At 33.0% G+C, this 19457-nt stretch overlaps 1 protein-coding gene across 1 annotated transcript in view; it reads left to right on the forward strand.

The window, feature by feature from the left end:
- Positions 1-19457, forward strand: part of LOC106717317 (alpha-2Da adrenergic receptor) — a 174237-nt gene that overhangs the window by 71841 nt on the left and 82939 nt on the right. The gene's annotated exons all lie outside the window — the stretch shown is intronic.

Below are 19457 nucleotides of genomic sequence, written 5' to 3' on the forward strand. Positions count from 1 at the left end.
TCTACTTTGACGTCGTCAAGTGAGAATAAAAGTAAATGTGTGTATGTAAGGACGCTTGTTGGGATGAATGTGTATTGATGTATGATTGCGTGTGTGTGTATGTTTATGTACGCTTATAAAAGTAAAGTTCTATGTTTATATCAAGGATGAAAAGGTTCTATACAATTAAATCAATCAGTATAATATGAAATAATATCTTTTGCATTTGAAAGAGGTAAGATTGAGTATTTTGTTTTCTTTGTGTATTTTGTTATGTAGACATGGGCTTAAGAAGTATGAAAATTTTCCGGAAAACGTAGTATGAACTCTTGGCACTTCACATATATTATGTGCGGAGCGTTGAATGAAGAATAGCTCGTGATTGTATGTAATTGATGAGTGATGATGAAGGATAAGAGCCGGTATATATAGTTGCCTTACTGTAAGAACTTTACATTCCCTGTACAGGTTAGCTGTTGGATATCTGTATGGGCAGTTTGTGCTGCATTTTAGTATACCGCGTTGGGCTCTCTCGAGTGGAAAAAGATTTATTTTATTTGAACCTCCCCAAGACGAAATACAAAAACTTAGCACAGACTGACATAGGGAGTAATATAACATTTTAATGATGTCTTTTATATGCACAAACCCTGATGTTTTGAAAACTGCAGTTAATTTTCTGATTCGCTGAGTTAATTGATTACGCTAAGATATCTAATTGAGGTAACTTTTTGTATGGTCTGGCATTTACACATGATATTCGGGAACCTGTTTTGGCAGGTAGATGAGGTGTGTGCAAGTAGAAAGAGGGACTCGAAATTCTGCGGGTTCTTAATGGAAAATGTTATATGCTTTGTTTTTTCTATATTTAATGTTAATCTATTATTTCTGAACCACATTGAGATGTTGTTAAACGCTCCCTGGGCTGATGCAAAAGTCTCAGACCAGGTGTCTCCTTGGACAACTAAAACTGTATCATCAGCATAAGTGATAATGATACCGCGATCGACTGGGAGGTTGCAAAGCTCGTTTATATAAACTAGAAAGAGGGTAGGCCCTAGTATACTGTCCTACGGAACACCACAGCTAACAGTTAAGGAGTCACTTATATGAGATCTTATCTTTATGCTCTGTGTCCTATCCGAGAGGTAGTCTTTGAAAAGGTTAAGTTGAACATTTTTGATTCCTTGTTGTTAAGACCTTCTAACTTGTTTAAAAGTAGCGGTATTGGCACAGTGTCAAAGGCCTTTGCAAGATTTGGAAATAGAGCAATACTCTTCTTTCTGATAGTTTTTACGTATCGACATATTCTGTTAATGTTAGTACAGCATTTGAAGTCGACCTATTTCTTAGGAAGCCAAATGGATTTTTAGAGAACATGTTGTTGTGTTCTAGATAACTGACCAATCTATTGTTAATTATCTTTTCAAAAACCTTCGATAAATATGTTAATATGGAATTGGGCCTGTAGTTACAATCATTTTATCATCACTTTTGTGCATAGGTATTTTTTGCCATGTTTAAGAGATTTAGGAAAGACTCTTGACTGTAGGGAAAGATTAACAATGTGTGTTATGACTGGTGCAAGTAAGTAACTATTTTGGCGTAGTACAGCGGAGGGAATATTGTCCAAGGCCATGGAGCTATCGATTTTTAACGCGTTAATGGTGTTCAGAATTTCAGGTATATCGGCATCTGTTAGGATCACAGAATTTAGTGTTGTATTAGTTGGCTGTAGACTATTACTTATATCAGTGTCGGGAGCAATATTTTCTGCGAGAGCTTTACCTATATTAACAAAATAACTATTCACATCGTTGACTGCTTTTTTTATATAGTTGGTTATTTTCTAGAAGATCTTGTGATACCTTGGGAATTGTTTTAAAATGTGTAATTTCGTTTATGATTCGCCACGTTATTTTCATATTTTTCGCTTTACTAGCTTCCCTCAGACGTTCTATTTCATAATTGGCTTTTGCTTTTCTAAGAAGGGTTTTACAGTGATTTCTATAACGTTTATATGTCTTAATAAAAATAACATTAACAGGTTGATTTCGTAATTTCATATGCATTCGATCTCTATTTTTCATGCACCTTAATAGTCCTGTCAAGATCCAGAGTTTTTTTTAGTGTCTGGTAATTGGTTTAGATATAATATCTAAAAGATAGTCTGTGGCCAAGTTACAATCAGTAGTAATAAATATTTTTGAGAGGTCTGATGCTTTGATTGTTTCAGAAACTTCTTTGTAATTAGTCTTGGTAACAGTGATAGTGAAAAAGGGTTTTGTTTGGTTAGTATCCATGACTAGGAAGGAATATGGTATCGTGGTCGGTGAGAGCATTTTGAACATTATGTTCATATCACCTGTTATTACGATATTTTTTTTTTTATAATTCTTACATGAGATTAATAGTTCTTCTAATGATTTAAGGAATGGTATTACATTATGAAATGATTGCGATCTGTTAATGGACTTTAGGATAATACCATTTTTTTATTTGTTATAATACAGGTAGCATCTGAAAGTTTATGTTCAAAGGAATCACAGTGTAAATAGTTTTTAGTGTATATCATTATGCCATCGTTTTGGTTTTTTTTAAAAATTCTAGACTACTAGTATTGTACCCCTTTATTTAAGGGATACATAAAGAATTGTTAAGCCAGCATTCTAATAAAATAATGGTGCCAGGACTTATTGCTATTCTGGAAAGAAGTAATAAGAAACCGTTAAAATTGCACAACACTCTTTATATTCTGTGTTAGAATCTTTAGTTTATGTGTTGGTGATTTTATTAACGAGTTGAATTCTTCAGATGTGCAGGTTTGTGCCTTAGATGGTACAATGTTGTCGATGTTATCATTAATTATTGAGATTGTGTGGTACATTATTTGTATGTCGGATATAATTAAGGGTACATTAGTACTCCTACCAAAAAAATGAATGGATATAAGTACTACGCTTAGGGCTGTTTGTTTTGTAAAACATCAGAGTGCCTTAGTATGTGTATACATAACACGACATATTAATAGAGGTTTAAATTGATAAAACGTATGTTTTGATTTTGTAAACAAAATTCGTGCTTCGTTATTAAGTAACAATAACAGTTTTCATGAAGTTGACACTATTGGAGAAATGATGTTGTATTTTTATTGTCATGAGTTTTAATAATGTTAGTTGATAGTGTGAAATTGATATTTATATCATTGTATATAAGATATTGTAGATTAGTAATATGACACGTATATTGCAACTTTTATTGTAACTTTTCATAAATTTAGTGTACATGAGTAATATATAATGTTCTCAAATGGTAGTAGTAATAGGCCGTACAGTGTGTTGATGTTTACACAGTACCAGTATTTACAAATTAAGCAACCGTAATATGGAACATTAATTTCAAGGTTAGCATACTTGTATGATAAACAAATTGGGGAACTAAGGTGAATTTTATAAGTATGCCTGGCATTGTACACTTCTATGATGCGGTGGTAGTATGGTGATAAGAGTAAGTTGATTGTTAGCAGTTAATTGTATTATTTTGGGAGTGTTGATTTTTATGTTTTAGTAAAGTGTGTCTACATATTACATTTATAAAAAGAACAAGCAAGATAACATTATGGACGGTATATGTTATACAAATGTGTTTAAATATTGTACTACGTAGAATATTTTATTTTGTGTCCGTAATGAATGTAGTTGACCTTCGTTTTTAATGACAATGCCCCTTCTGTTTTTCGTAAAAGTATTTTACCATTTTTAACCCAGCTGTGAGCGTATTTTTCTGCCTTTGCTAATTCTCTGGCGAGAAAATGTACTCTTCTAATTTTTGTTAATCTCTTTTAATCTTTATAACATGTAAACTGGAATGACTTCTCCGACGAAAGGAAGTTGCTTGGAGTTTAGTTCGTCAGTTCTGTTTTTTCTGTGCTTTTGACAGACGCTAGCACATCCATTTCAGTCCAAGTATTGGTAAATTCGACAACGACTGTAGACGTTGTGGAGTCGGCTCATTCTTCTCAATTTGAACATCCAAAGTATTAGTTAGGCGCTCAAAAGTTTGTAGGAGATTGGATTTGGATTCTGCCTGTTTACCAGGGACGTTTCTTATTTCAACGGCTGTTTTTAGAGGAAAACGTTCCAAAGTATCTAATCGCTCTTCAAGTAGCGATGTCTATTTTTCCAGATCGCCTCCTCAGCTATAACGTAGATAACTTACCTTCAATGTTTTTTTAATTGGTCCGTTAGGAAGTCTATACTTTTATCAAGCTCTTGGTTAGATTGATCGACTTGCGATTTTAAATCTTTCATAAGAGCTTCTACTTGAGTCTCTAATAATCATTACGTAGGTTGACTACTTTTATGAGGAAAATAGATACTTTTATACCGTTTTATAATATTGTATTATAGTTATATTCTTAAATTAAATTAAGATTTTATTATATTGGCTTCAAAATTATAATAAGTAACTTAAGTTAGTAAGTAATTAATTGGCAGAGTTCCTGATGTTTTAGTGTGCCAGGAGGCTACACATTTCGTAGGATGGCCGAATGTAATAATTTTATAAAAGGTAGTTTTAGTTTTCTTAGATGGCAGCACTGCTCGACCCCGCCACTCTTTTGTGACAACTTCCGGCGAATGGATTGAGAGTGGTGGGGTTGAAACAGCGTTTTGATTATTGAGTCAGGAGCTCGGCAGTCGTTGGATATCCGTCGATGTGATAAGTCGTCTAGTGGAATTGACCGTAAGAAATGTTGAAAATGGAATAAAAGTATTCACTGTGCAATGAATTGGAGTTTTTCTTAACACATTTCTAAATCAAACAGTTTAAGTGACTTACTATCACCGTGGAATACATTCATAAACATACAGTCAGTCAGTGACAAAATTATTTTAGAAGATTTGTTAGTCTCGTCATCATTTCTATGTTAAAAGTTTAATGAAGTATGCTTTAAAATGATTATTATTATTTGTCTAAGTTCTTAGACTAATCGTAAGAGCCAATGTGCACAAAATGATTGAAGCTGACCGTAAACATAACCTCCTTTGACTTGTACCACAAAATAAACGTGCATAATGCGCCTTAACTAGTTAGGTGGGCTACAGACTTGCGCTGCATTTGTTCTAACTCAGATGTGTTCATCGCACCTGTTTCGCTTAGAGTTTCTCTAACTGATTTATTTTAACGAGTCTTTGTTCGACCAAAAACAATTGCTTACGTTGAATTCTACGTTTTTAAGTACGTATAGGTTAAGTAGAATTAGGATGTAGGAAGAATAAATATTATAATATATCTACTTCAAAATTAACATGCAAAAGTTCCTTCTTTCCTTCGTACAGAAGGCAAAATAAGCGAGTATCGTACGAGTATTGTGTTACGTAGGCTCCGTACGCACAAAGTTAAATCGTCGACGTGAGTCGTTAATTCGGTTGCAAGCATAACGACTACATGTCAACTGTGAAGATTATTCCGCCATCTTGAAAATCGTAGCGACGTTCTTCCGACGATGCTAAAAGTTGCTTGCAACTTTTTGGGGGATTGTCGGCGACGCGTGCCTTTATATGAACCCCTATGACATTATATTGCGTATGTAATTCTTTGTCTACGAAGGACTTTATATTTGGTAAAACAAAATACAAACGGATAGAAAATGATTGTAAACGTAGTAAAAGTAGTAACCTACAGAGTAAAATATCGAAATACTGGCGCAATTTTTTTGAAATAACATATTCTTTGCAAACAAGAGATACTCTTTGACACAGGTTTAACAATATAAACTCTTAGTAAGAAATGAAAGAGGAATTCATGTTAAATCGAAATTTTAAATGGAACCATTTAACCTTGAGCCTTGAATACTTAAAAAAAAGTTCATAAAAATGTTAAAAAGAACCCGTCAATCTCAAATTCATTACTCACCAGTTCATTTCATGTATCTTCGGGATCTTGAAGCTTAACAACAAAGGAGTATTGAGTACATGACAATAAGGGACGACCGTTAAGCGACTCCATTTATCAAACAATACATGCCCTTTGAATGGAATGTCATGACATGTAACAAAAATATATTTAATGAACTTTTTAAATCACAGAGAAAGTTTTATTTCTAAAATGACATGTTTTTTTAACAGTGGGAGAAGCCACCTACAACATCTGTTGCACGAATTGGCCGGCGCTCTCGGTGCAATACCACAACCACACAGAGACAGGTGTGAAGTTGAAGTAATTCCGCGTTGAGTGCGGTGTCCGACGCATAATTTTAGTCCTCTTTCTCCTCTCCCCATTTCCTTTAAGGAAGGGATGAGAAGGGGAAGAAGGAGATGGGATTTGACGTTCAAGAGGACGCATAGGAAAAGCATATATCCTCTTTCTGTGCGTCCCCTCTTCTATCGAGCTATCTTAAGCAACGCATTTGCAATCGCGGATATCTATGGGCGACGTCCCTTCGATATTTCGGCGAAATCATGTGGTCGCTTGCTTGTTTGCTATCTTATAACATAAAAAAAATCGACTTGTATTTTGGAATAGCTTAATAATTATTTAGTGACTACATGTCAACTGTATTAGCTCCGCTATCTTGAAAATTGCAGCGACTTTTCTCGCGACGATCTTAACAAACATGTTGCGCGCAACTGTCTTAGCGATGACAGATAGAAATGTAGGCGACGCGCTGTGTACAAACCTCAAAGATTGTATAGCGTAAGTTGCTTAGCGACTAAAATCGCCAGTTTTCAAAGATCAATGTTGCGTAATAATAAAGTCGGATACGCGAGTTTGTAACTAACATCTATAACCTAACGTGTGTAGCCTGCATTATATTTCTTTCCCGATCTATAACCGGTCAAAGAAAAGAAAAGGAACCGATCTGACGCTTTCATCGCACTTTAATGTCAACTCAATACTTTATTTGACTTCTTCCTTTTTCCTTTTGTCGGGGAAAAATATTTTTCCTTTATAAAAGAAATATTCAGTCGGTATCATGATAATGTTTGTCATTTTCTTTGTTAAGAAATAAGATGTTTTTGTTTGTTATCATTTATATTCGATAAGAGTGACTATTTGCTTTTTAATTTGGAACGAACTTTATTTACTTTAAGCGCCAATAGCATACCGGATAAGGGTACGGATTACAGATCTTGTAGTAGGTTTGAATACCGTCATTTTATTTATGTCCATCCGTTGCCTATCAAGTAAGTTAAAATTTTATAAAAAAAAAAAGATTACTAATACAAAAAATATTTTCTGACAAAAAATACATTTCAATTTATTATCGGAGTAACAACACGTAAATTATTATTATCTAGCTTTTACCCGCGACTCCGTCCGCGCGGAATAAAAAATTGAAAACGGGGTAAAAATTATCCTATGTCCTTTTCCTGGTTCTAAGCTACCTGCCCACCAATTTTCAGTCAAATCGATTCTGCCGTTCTTGAGTTATAAATAGTGTAACTAACACGACTTTCTTTTATATATATAGATAGATAACCATGAGTGTCCCCTAATGGTAAGTTAAGTATACAAAAAAATCCTTTAGGGCCCCGCGGTGTAACCATCTCTAATTTAGGCACAATTTTTTTACCTAGTAGTAATATCTTGTATAAAAAATTTAATATTGCTTAGTAAGATTTTCGTCCGTAAATTCGTCAGTAAGGTAATAAATGATTTCCATCAGGTCTGGTAATTAGAAACATTAGTTGGCTGCGAAGTTAGATTGCCCCTAAATTACTTCCGCGAATCTATTTAAAGATACGATACACTCCAACAACCAGACGTTATTTTATTAGATAAAACTCGAATATATTTTACCATCTTACTCTTACTAATATTATAAATGCGAATGTTTATATGGATGGATGGATGGATGTTTGTTTGAAGTTATCTCCGGAATGGTCCAACGGATCTTGATGAAAATTGGTACAGATGTAGAACATAGTCTGGAAGAACACATAGGCTACTTATTACGTTTTTTTTAATTCCGCGAGCCACAGCTAGTAATAATCTTTAGGCTTTTGCTCTTAAAGGTTATTTACTTATTTTGAGATATAAAAAACTTGAGAGGTGTGTTGGGACACCCGGATGGAACGAAGTTGCTTTCAATTAATTAGTGAAGGAACCAATGTTTATTCTATGAATAAAAAAACTTAAGTCTTCACAAGAAGTATATTTTATTTCTATGAATTTTCGTTATATATTGTCACGTCGTTGCCATGGTGAAGTAGCGCTCATTCGTCGTTAACATACTTACTATAGCAAAAAGTGTCGTGACAACTTTTCGTAAGAATTTTTTCCGTCTAGCCCCCTTTCACAACGCGCGATAAGGAACTTCGTTCCAAAAAGCTTTAACTATAAGAAGTAAAGAATTTATTTCTTAGACAAATATTTTCATGTAGAAATTTATTACTTTAAGTCTATACTTATCTTGGTAAGCGGAAAAATTTGAGTATTTACTTATGTGCATTAAATAGATACCAAAACTACTGAACCGATTTGAAACAGCCTTTCACTATTAGAAAGCTACAATATCCTAATGACATTAGCTATATTTATTACCAGATTTTTTTTCTAATTCCCAGCTGACGAAGTAGCCAGTAACTTGCTTTAATAAATAAAAACATTTAAAAGAGAATTATTTAAAGACTTTCTTTGTCATCAAAGTGACAATCAAATAAAATTATTTGTTTTAAATTTAAATTACATGTATTCTTGTCGACGACACGAAAAAACACCGTAGTAAATCTCTTTACTGTATTTTTCGCACCAATCCTCGACTAGTTCATTAATTTCTAGTACCATCAATACTTTTGTGATTCCATTTGTCACAGTAATTACTGTTTCATAATTGGGATGTGTTATTTTATTTCAAACTTAACTCAATTTTCCATATTGAATTTAATTTGCAAATGCGTTGTATAGTCTAATATATAAATTCTCGTGTCACAGTTTTCGTTCCCGTACTCCTCCGAAACGGCTTGACCGATTCCCATGAAACTTTGTGAGCATATTCAGTAGGTCTGAGAATCGGCCAACATCTATTTTTCATACCCCCCCCCCCATTTTTTAACTGCGCGCGGACGGAGTCGCGGGCAACAGCTAGTTGTTATATAAAGTTGTACTTATTACAGTGGTTTTTACTAAGAAAAAACTGTAAAGGGATCTTTTTCGTGTTACTTTTTTTAAACAAAGATTAAAACATAAGTTTCTTAGTAATTTTTGAGTTTTTAAAAACTTTAAAAATGTCTTGTCACTTTTAAAAAACAAAAAAAAAAACCTTTTAAAAAGAGAGACGTTCAGCTGTACCAATCTTCCACCTGACTAAACTTAGCAAAGAGTACTTAACCTACTTATTTTATATATCACCTCCTTTTGATATAAGGTAATAAGCCAACTTTCGAGACGCCATTTCACAAACGTTAGGGTGCGTACGTACTGGAGTAGAAAAGGGTTAAACGCTTATATAAGTATTCACTGTCATTCACATAAGGTTTATTTTAAAAGGTTTTTTTTTAGCTAAGTAGGGTCCATCAAAGTAATTTAGATTCGAAAGGCAAAGTAGACAAGCTATCTAAATTTGATGAGCTTTAGCATCTAAATGAATACATACGCCTAGAAAAATTAATCTTATTTTGGAATCCATTGCCAAATTCACTCACCATTTCCTTCCTTATAAGAAAACTGTGGTAAGTTAGGGGACTAGAATATGACCACACATTTACCAGATCAAACGTGTAATTACTTTAACTTCACACCTGTCTTCTATACTCGTGGTATTTGAGCCACTTCATTCGTACAAAAGATATTATCGCGGGTTCTAACACTGTTAAAGTAAGCCATCATATTGTTTGTATCATTAGTACTTGCAAAAAACATTATCATTCACTCAACTATTCATTTACTAGCTGTCGCACGCGACTCCGTCCGCGCGGAATCAGATCAAGAAGGGGTTGACAATGGAGATGACAGCAGACAGATTCATTTGGAGGACGGAAATCTGGTGCACCTACATAGGTAGGACAAGGTCAAGGAGATGATGATGATGATTGTTGTATATGTAATTTATATTTTTAGTTTTAATACTAGCTTTTACCGGCGACTCCGTCCGCGCGGAGTAAAAAAAAAAAGAAAACGGGGTAAAAATTATCCTATGTCCGTTTCCTGGTTCTAAGCTACCTGCCCACCAATTTTCAGTCAAATCGATTCAGCCGTTCTTGAGTTATAAATGGTGTAACTAACACGACTTTCTTTTATATATATAGATAGATTATGTTTTCATTCGGTCAATCGTGAAAAAACGACATTAATTCATTCTAACAGTACAATAAGAATACATTATCATAATAAACGATCTCTTTACAATAAGAAGGTGAATAACGAATATCATTAGAAACTTTGATTATTAATGAACTTTGCAAACGACTGCTGTAAAATTCATTCTAAAGCTTTAACAATCTATCTGAATGAAGATGATATTTAAATGAGATGTAAGAACTGCATATCTTACTAATATTATAAATTCGAATGTTTAGATGGATGTTTGTTTGAAGGTATGTTTAAAACCGCTCAACGGATCTGGATGAAATTTGGCATATATTTCGAGCATAGTCTGGAAGAACTCATAGGCTACTAATTCAGTTTTTTTTTTAATCCGCGCGGACGGAGTCGCGATCGCCAGCTAGTTATAAATTTAAAGTACCTTTTGTACTTTAGAAAATTTGATTTAAATTAATTTTGAAATGACTAATGGATGAAATCTATATATTATTTTTTTTAGACTATAATTTAAATTTGAATACAACATCTAAAGTGATTTAGGTAATCGATTTTTTTAGCCCAAGAATCCAATAACTAACGGTAAGACATATTTGGGTTGTACCACCCCTGATTTTTTCTGTAGTTAAGACAAACTTCATATCATTTAAGGCTATTTTATAGACGATAATAAATTTTTTAACTAGCATTTGTCCGCGACTCCGTCAGCGCGGAATAAAAAAGGGAACCATAATGAAAGTATCCTATGTGTAACTCCTGGTTCTAACTTATTCTTCGTACCAATTTTCAACCGAATCAGTTCAGCCGTTCTTAAGTTATAAATAGTGTAACTGTCACGACTTTCTTTTATATGTTGCTTTTGTCCACGACTTCATCCGCACAGAATTAAAAAAAACTTAAGTAGTAACCTATGTGTTCTTCCAGGTTAAGTTTCATCCGTTAAGCCGTTCTGGAGATACTTTCTAATAAATAACAATCCCTACATCCGTCTAAACTTTCGCATTTATAATATTAGTAAGATGTAACTTAAAGAGCACAGAACAGCCTGACTAATAAGGGGTTTCATTGTTATTGAAAATTGCAGTCGGATTAAAGAAAATCTAATCTATCTATATATATATATAAAAGAAAGTCGCGTTACTTACACTATAACTCAAGAACGGCTGAATCGTTTTGACTGAAAATTGGTGAGCAGGTAGCTTATAACCAGGAAACGGACATAGGATATTTTTTATTCCACGCGGACGGAGTCGCAGGTAAAAGCTAGTTATACAAATTTTACATTCTTTGGAAGATTATTGCACTTTGCACAAAGCTAGAACAATATTATGATTCATAACACACACATATTAAAGTTGAAAATAATAGTGCAAGTTACATTAAGATAAGAAAATGCGAGAAGTCTAATATAATACGCGATCACGTAACTTGACCTACTTAACTTCCGAAGCTTTATAAATCACATGCCCCTATGCTGAGATAATAAGTTTCCTTACTTGAACTTTCGTCCCGTTAGAATGTGACAACTTACACTTATTCATATAACTTGAAGTTGGCGAGCTTTAGAACTTGGGTGTTGATAAAATTTAATCTTGCAACTTAGTGCTCAAGTTATTCACAGATTATAAGTTATAAGTCAGTGTTAAAGATGCATAAATGCATGAAATTTTAACTTAATATTGTACGATCAAAGATTGGAATAAGTGTTCCATTTTAACGGAAGAAACAAAAATATTTTTATACATGTTTCAGTAGTGAAAACAAAACTATTGATGAAAAACATATTTTATTATTAAATATTTCAATCGTTCATTTCTTTTTTATCTGTAGGTGGTTAAAAATAAATTATTTTCTTCCGATACTCAAAGGAAATGACGATCAGAATGGAAATATATTTAAATCGAAATAAGTATTGTTTGCATTACGAACACTTCGGGAACTCTTTGCAATGCAAAGTGCCAATTGGATCCAATAAACATAAACGAAATGCAGGATTTGTAAGACAAACTGCAAGATAGAAGCCATTTTCATCCTTAACAAAGTTTGTTTATATAAATAAAATATCAAGTGTGATGTTGGAAGCCTAATTTTAGTTTCCCCACACCTTTCTTATAAAGAGGCAATGCATGGGAAGGGGAAAAATATTCTAATTCAATGCGTCCTCCTTCATAAATTAAAAATAGGCAATGCACCTGAAATTACGGATGTCAATTGAAATCGGTCGTTTCACTACTTCGGCGAATTTAGGTTATCCATCCTTATAATATATTAAAAAATCTTTGATACACACATACACAAATTCGTCCTTTAGAACCTCGATAAATTAAACACAAAGCTACACTAAGTAAAGGAATTTATTACATTATTTGGATTGTTTCCAAATGGAGAAAAAACACTTCGAAAGAAGCCATGGCGTCTACAATAGAAATCTTATTACATTAAGCCCATTACACGAATTCGTTCTAAATAAGCTCTGATAAGCTTTTTTCTTCAAGATATTTAGAATGTGGAGACATTTTTTATAACTTTTGCGACCTCATTTGAATAATAAAATTCACATTTGCGGTCAGTTTAGGAATTTAAAAGTAGGTACAATTAATGCAGTATTAAAAAATATAAGGCATCAAAATTAATTTACGCTTACTTGAAATGTTCTGTGCAAATAAAAAATGTTGCATATTTAATCTTCTGTGTGATTATTAATAAAACCTTCTTAGGATAATTTAAACAAACCAGAGAATATGACCCAATTAATCGTTTATAAAACAAAACTTTTGGAACGAAGTTCCTTATCGTGCGTTGTGAAAGGGGGCTAGACGGAAAAAATTCTTACGAAAAGTTGTCACGACACTTTTTGCTATAGTAAATATGTTAACGACGAATGAGCGCTACTTCACCATGGCAACGACGTGACAATATATAACGAAAATTCATAGAAATAAAATGTACTGCTTGTGAAGACTTAAGTTTTTTATTCATAGAATAAACATTAGTTCCTTCACTAATTAATCGAAAGGAACTTCGTTCCATCCAGGTGTCCCTTGACACCTCTCAAGTTTTTCTATCTACAAAACTTTTAACTATCTAAATCTTGCAATAACAATATCAACCAGTTGCAATAATGTACCGGCTCAACCGGTGAAATTCAACAACAAAAAAGAAGACAGTTATCAAGTGGAATTAATCCCGCATGTTGTCTGATAAGTGCACGTAAGTGGCCTAATTTTCGTCCACATTCCCTTTATTTGTTTTTTTAAATATACATTAGTAAACTTATGATTCAATACAATGTCTTACAAAAATATTTAAGTTTGACTGTGGGATGAGGAGACACGTAGGAAGGGGAAATATTAGCTTTCTGAGCTACATGTGAGCGACTCCTTCTCCTTCAATTAAAGGTAGGCAATGCATCTACAATTGTAGATGTGTACAGCAGTCACTTCGCTATTATTGCAAATCTTTAAACACTATTTTGATATAAAGACATTCAAAATTTATAGGACTTGTAAAAATACATACAAATAAACCAATTTAGGGCACTGCATGTTACAGATTGTGAACGCACTCTATTATCTGATTGGATGAAAGCCAGTTGCGCAGTTTTTTATCTTTCCGACTAAATTTATACTCATTTCCAAAAGTCATAACTTGTGACATGTGATTCGTTTTATTGCCTCATTCCTCCAATGCCGTTCTTAAAACACAAAGAAAATTTTAAGCTCTGCTTTAGAAAAAAAATATTTAAAATAAAATTTACAAACAAAAAAAAGACCTACGAAGACAATTTAGAAGACAGGATTGGAAGTATTTCTGTGTTTCGTCTGATCAGAGTAGTTGAATTTAATTTTTTACGTCTGAAATATGCTTTTTCTATCCGTCCTTCTGCTATTTTATAACTGTAGTAAACGCTTATGTAACTTATTTTTTAAACGGATTTATTTGGTCGCTTGCTCGTTAACCATCATTATCAGCTCACTATAAGTCCCCCACCGAGGGGCTCGGAGCCTACCCCAAGTTAGGGGTGACTAGGTTCATAGTCAACCACGCTGGCCAAGTGCGGGTTGGTTGACTTCACACATATCATTGAATTTCTTCTCAGATATGTGCAGGTTGCATCACGATGTTTTCCTTCAACGTAAGAACGTGCTCGTTAACCATCGTATTACAAAAAATATATATTAAAATCTCGCTGACATAAAGCCTCATTTATAATTCAAGTAAAGACAAAAGCCAACACTCAGTTGACATTAAAAATCAATGAGATTGGTTTTCACTTTTTCTTTATCATTTATATCAATAGAAAACAACGCCTCAAGACTTTTGTATTGAGATGTAAATTGAGGCAAATTAATTTGGTGCTGGAATGAAAAAAAGCAATCGTATTCTTTCAATGTATTTGAGAGTTGTTTTATTATGGTTTTGGTATTTTATTTATTGTATACTAGCAGTCGCCCGCGACTTCGACAGCGCGGGCAAGAAAGTTACTCTCAAATATGTCCCTGTGCATCAATTACCTTTCAGTCAAAATTGGTCCAACAGTTCCGGAGATAACACGGAACAAACGTAGTCAGACAACTGGCAGACAGACAAACAGACATTAAAAAAATAGTTTTTCGTTATCAGCTACGGAAAGACATCATATGTACGAAATATACAATTATATTAATCTTATTAATATTATAAATGTGAACGTTTGGATGGATGGGTGGATGGATATTTGTTTAAAGGTATCTCCGGAAAGACTCAACCAATCTTGATGAAATTTCGCACAGATGTAGAACATAGTCTGGAAGAACACATAGGCTACTTGTATATATTATAAGGCACTTGTAACTTTTGTAAACACAATACGTTCGTTTTTTACGTTCGTTACGGTTTTCGTTGCCGAAATATCTGTAAAAAATATTGACATCTCTTTCTTACAATTATTCTCTCTCAGTTATTTCAAAGAGATCCAAAGAGATGTAAATATGTTTCTTTGCTTCCTAATCTATCTATATATATAAAAGAAAGTCGTGTTAGTTACACTATTTATAACTCAAGATCGCTCGAACTGATTTAGCTGAAAATTGATGGGGAGGTAGCTTAGAACTAGGACACATAGGAACTTTTTTTATCTTGTGTGCATTTTTTTTATTCCGCGCGGACGGAGTCGCATGTAAAAGCTAGTATGTTATAGTAATACGTTTACATGGACCAAAATCGTAACTTAAATATTCCTTCTAAAAATTTCCTTTTCAGTGTTATTTTGTCAAGAACATCGATACGTTTTAACAAGAAGTATATTCCAAACTTAAAATTATACACATCGATCAATTGTCAAGAAACACTCCGTTTATTACGTCACGAAGTCAACTTGAAGTTAACTTCGTGTACTTGATGGAGATCGATTCATTCAAACACGATTATTTCATGGCGCGTTTCAAAACGAAAAAAAAAGAACTTTTACGTTTCAATGTGAAATAAAAATCTGAAATAAACAATTGAATAGTGTATTGAGAACTCGTTATGAATTCCGAATTCCATTCCCAGGTGGGAATTTGTCCAGGAAATTATCTCAACACGACAAAGTTCCCAGATTATTTATGGGGTCTGGGAAATAATCATTGCATTTAAACTGTTTGATTGTATTTAATCATTATGATCTCAACTTAACTGTAGTCTATTATTATTATTATTATTATTTTCTTTCATTTCTTTTTAGTTACTGTAGTTGTGAGCGATGTTGGGTACATAATTACATAGTATCTGTTATATTTATATTATAGATATATACCTACGAGTATTATGTAGTCGTTAGTTGTTCAAAATAAATTAAAAAAAAAATTATGATCTATAATACCATAGGTTAGGTGGTCCCCCTTTATGTTAATCTTTGACTGCAGCAGTTATTCTTTCTTGACATATAGAACTTAACCTTATTATGTAGAACTTTCTACGTGAATGCATCTCCGTTTTAACAAGCATATAATGAGTTCAATAAATCTGAGCGGATCATAAAACATAATATACTATGAACAATAACCGTTACTCCAGTTAACCAGTCGTTTGTTAACTGTTACAGTCATAAAACGAACCGCAGTCATGTTTAACTGCGTCGTTAACTTTCAAAGGATTCGGCTTAGCTAACTTTAGTGTCCTAAAGCCCTTACTTAGAGCTATAAAGGGCTACCGAGATATCCTTTAAAATTTCCACCTTCAAATTTCATGCTTCATTCGGAAAACTAATAAACCGACTATAATAGGTAAGCATAATTTTATAACGGACTAGTTGTCTCCCGCGACTCTGTCCACGCGGAATTAAAAAAAAAACGTAATAAGTAGCCCGTGTGTTCTTCCAAACTGTGTTCTACATCCATGCCAAATTTCATTAAGATCCGTTGAGACGTTCTGGAGATACCTTCAAACATCCACCCATCCATCCATCTAAACTTTCGCATTTATAATCTTAGTAAGATTTGAAAACATTCAAAACTGTTTTGAATTAACTAGTACTGTGTAATGGATTACTGTCATTAATCATATTTTTTTAAATAATTTATGACCTGCTTTTTGTCCAGGTGACAAAGATAATAAGTGTTTTTCTTTCTTTCTGAATTTCTTTTCTCTTTTCTGAATACCCTTTCCTGACTGTACTTCTTTATATTAAGCACATGTATTTTTAATTCTTGTAATTCCACAAGTATCCTACTAATTATAAATGCGAATGTCTATATGGATGGATGGATGTTTATTTGAAGGTATCTTAGGCTGTAACAACGAATACATAGACTATATTTTTTTTCTTATTCCACGCACACGAAGTCGCGGTGACAGCTAGTTTTTAAATAATTTAAATACCAATATAAGTCCAGTTCCATATTATAAAGGCTCTTATCGTAATATTTAAGTGCAATTGAGCAAAACGCGATGAGACAAAGGCTTTGTCTGTCCCACGATTCTGTTAACAACAATTACACAACAGAACTTTACTTTGTGATAACTTAACAAGTAACTAAATCATAAGCGTTTGAGTTTAATGTACTTTATCTATATATCAACTAGCTTTTATCCGCGACTCCGTCCGCGCGGAATAAAAAATAGAAAACGGGGTAAAAATTATCCTATGTCCGTCTCCTGGTTTTAAGCTACCTGCCCACCAATTTTCAGTCAAATCGATTCAGCCGTTCTTGAGTTATAAATGGTGTAACTAACACGACTTTCTTTTATATATATACTAGCTTTTACCCGCGACTCCGTTCGCGCGGAATAAAAAAAAAATAGAAAACGGGGTAAAAATTATCCTATGTCCTATTCCTGGTTCTAAGCTACCTGCACACCAATTTTCAGTCAAATCGATTCAGCCGTTCTTGAGTTATAAATGGTGTAACTAACACAACTTTCTTTTATATATATAAGAAGATGTATTCAAATGCCTTACAAATTTAAAACGTAGTATGATGGAATCAGAATTTCAAAAATTCCAGAGCATTACCTTAAGTTTCCATTGCGGAAACAAGTTCAAAAACATATTGTTAACCATACATTTATTGTGTAGAAAGAGAGATATAAAAACTAAAAAAAAAAACATTATTGTAACTTTCTATATTAACAACAAAAATAGAACTTTTAAATGCAAAAAAAAATAATGTACTTACATTATTATTTCTTATATAATGTAATTACAATGGTTTCCTATGAGACGAGACATATTAAGATGTATAAAATTATAAAAACCCACAATCATGTCTACGAAATTACAAATGTGTTTGTGACAGTACTTGCCAGTATTATAACAAACGGAATCGCCAACAATTTACGTATGTGATAATTAATTTTAATGAAATAATTCAAATATATTTTTTTAATTCTTTGAACTTGTACCACAACAATTGCCCTCGCCTTAGGCCACTATACAACAAAGTATCCTTTACAGTAAAAGGCACTTTCCTTCAACGCGAGTTACAACGAATTTTGCTCCTCAAAAGCAACTCATAACTTCACAGATATACTATATTGAAGTATAAAGTGAACATAATTTTATAGGTCAAACAAATGCATTGAAAATTAAAAAAAAACTTTCTTCAAAAAAAAATATTCTCAAAAAAAAATGGACTAAAAAGTAAAGTATCTGCCGAAGTAGGTTAGTGAAATCTACCTCATCATTTTATATCTGAGATGTCTTAGACTTAGTTACGTTTAAGTTCCTCTAGTCATTTATTTACATAGAGGTTAATACTGAATTCGTATAATAGCTCCGAAAGGAGCATATGAATTTAATCGATGTTTCTAAAAAAAAATGTATATTGTAAGAAAAATATAAAAGATATATGCTAATGCGAACTTTAATTTAGCACATTGAAGGAGCTACAATTTTTTCAAACATTATTTTTATGTAGGGTTTGGGTCACTGCGTCACCCTAGTTAGTTTTTTTTTTTTTTATGTAGGTCCTACGTACGCGAAAATAACAAAATTTTCCTTTTCATCGACTTTTTGGCATTATTAAATATAACTCAAAAACTACTGGATACTTTTGAATTGTTCAAAAAATGGGACTTATTCACACGCTATACCTTTTAAATAAAAAAAGAACTATGAAAATCGGACAATTAGAAGCAGAGTTACGAAGTAACAAAAATAAAAAAAAAATACAAAATTGAGAACCTACCTTTATGAAGTTGGTTAAAAATTCATAGAAAATAAAGATTTATATTCACATGTTTTTATATAATACAACCCTTTAAAGTTCAGTTTTTATTTGCAATTAAATCTGCTCGCCTCGGTCTATCTGAACGGACGCTTAGATTTTAAGAAGCCTTATATTATTTCTTTAAATGTTACGTTTGCTTATCTCGTATAAGGAAAGTCGTTACAACTTTTTAGTTTGCTGTACTACACCAATAACACAAGTTCTTACCATCTAGAGAAAACTGTCTTGAAGGAAGTAGCAATTTTTAGTAACTATTATTATAAGACATACTACTAGGAACAAAGTCTACAGAACTAAAGCTCTTTGTTCTTTGGCTTGTTACTTGAAAAGACTATTATTTTAAGACATGCCAATGCAAACTACTATTACTGAGTTAAAGGTCTTTGTCAGTTGGTTATTTGAAATGACCATTTTACTATGAGATAGCTTTGAGAATAAATTCCTTGGAAATAGGGATCTATATTAGTTGGTGGAATTGTTCTGAAGCGTGAATGTTCTGAGTGCTTTGATTTGAGCTTGGGAAGT

Source organism: Papilio machaon, chromosome 24, assembly GCF_912999745.1.
Source record: "Papilio machaon chromosome 24, ilPapMach1.1, whole genome shotgun sequence".
Taxonomy (NCBI): Eukaryota; Metazoa; Arthropoda; class Insecta; order Lepidoptera; family Papilionidae; genus Papilio; species Papilio machaon.